Below are 1855 nucleotides of genomic sequence, written 5' to 3' on the forward strand. Positions count from 1 at the left end.
ATATCCACTTACTATCTTCTGAAACTTGTCTCTTTGCATGATCAAAAAATTTAGTGTTATTGGAGAACATTCTGCCACAAGTTGGACAGGCCACAACTCTTTCTTGTGTGTGGGTTCTTAAATGATCCCACAGCTTGTGCTTTCCTTTAAATACCCTGGAACAGTCTAATTCAAAAAAAAAAAAAAAATTGCACATGAATGTTTTACTTTTTTTTTTTTTGAAGGCTACTACATACTTATGGCTTACGGTTTTATTTTTAGAAACTCAGAGTTAAGCATTTTCTGAAAAAAAAAAAACAATTTATCAGTATTGCAAACATTATTTGGCATTTAATCCCACAAATGTCCATCCCAAAGTCAAGAATTATTTGTCAGTAATTAGAATTCTACAAGATATGTATGTTTTCAATGTGTCCCTCCTACAGAAAAAGAAAAATTTCCAGTTTTGAATCTGTAGAGGTCATGCTCCTGTCCTTTCCAACCTCATATGTCACTTTTTTTGTATATGTTCATATAGTAGAAATGAGATAGCATTCATTACCATCCCTGTTGCCTCCCCATTACAGAAATTCAGCAATTTTCATAGTTTCTAGAGAAACAGGTGAACAAGATGGAGTAGAAATTACATGTCAACTGTACATCTCAAAGAACTTACTGACCTCTTTTTTTTTTTTTTTTTTGTCTTCACATTTTCTGTCTCTTGTGTCTACATTTACAAAGTGGTTAACCACAAGCAATCAGATATCCACCAAACTATCTTGGCATACAAATAGCCATGTCCTCAGATATCCTGAGCTCAGGAACAGCTTGGTCTTGTAGATATCAAACTAATCTTAATAGCACCAGAAGAAAACTGTGGCTATTGACATGTATTCATATAAGGGAAAAATCCCTATGAGGTTAATGTGTTGGCTTAAAGGAAGCTCAAGAACTACTTTCAGGAGAAAATTTCAGATAGAGCTGAAGAAATACGCTACCCTGTCACATAAGAGTGAGCAGCCATGAGTCTCTCATCTACTCAGCAAATAAAGATAATGGCTATGAAGAAACCTACCTTTCTGGAAAGGTGAAATAATAGCCAGGACCCAACTAGAGTCAAGAGGACCTCCTAAGAGTCAAGAGGACTAAATTCAAATCAAAGAACAGTAGATGGGAAAAGATAAAAGATTATTTTGTGGATGATGCATGAAAATGTTAACCAAGTGAATCAAACTCAGCGACACATTGGATACTCTTAGGTCTAAGAAATTAATACAATAAATTCATTCAACAAAGAAGATTCACCTAGTCTATCTGACCAACTACATGTATTATGAGTCTCTTTTCTACTGTTTATCTGAACTTTCTCTCTAGTAGAAGAGTAGGACTGCAATAACTTTGATAACCATTCATATCTATTCCAACAGCTAGAACATAGGAAATTTCCTGGAAAGGCCTGCTGAGCTCCAGACCAACGTAAAGGGACAGAGCCCTAGACTCCTCATCAGAAGACAAATAAAATCCTAAAACCTCACCTATGAGGAGGAAACAGGATCATCAATGTCTGTGTACAGAATTCTTCTGATCAGGAGAGGCTATGGAACAAGGACTATGTCCCACAGAGACTTTGAATCATCTAGATTAGGAGCTGTAAGACCAGTAATTCTTGTGCAACACAAAGGTTTCTGTCTCTGAACTCAGTTTCAGAACATGATATGCAGCATATCAGACTGAATCTTCTTCTTACAGTCTTGTTTTGTGAACTCTTTCAGAGCCCCAAGCATACCAACAGACTCCAGTTGCCCTGACCAGCCTGTAACCATCTTTCTCTGTAATCCTCTGCAATCCCTTCGGCCCCACACATATAGGGGTTTAG

The sequence above is a fragment of the Rhea pennata genome, chromosome 1 (assembly GCF_028389875.1).
Source record: "Rhea pennata isolate bPtePen1 chromosome 1, bPtePen1.pri, whole genome shotgun sequence".
Taxonomy (NCBI): domain Eukaryota; kingdom Metazoa; phylum Chordata; class Aves; order Rheiformes; family Rheidae; genus Rhea; species Rhea pennata.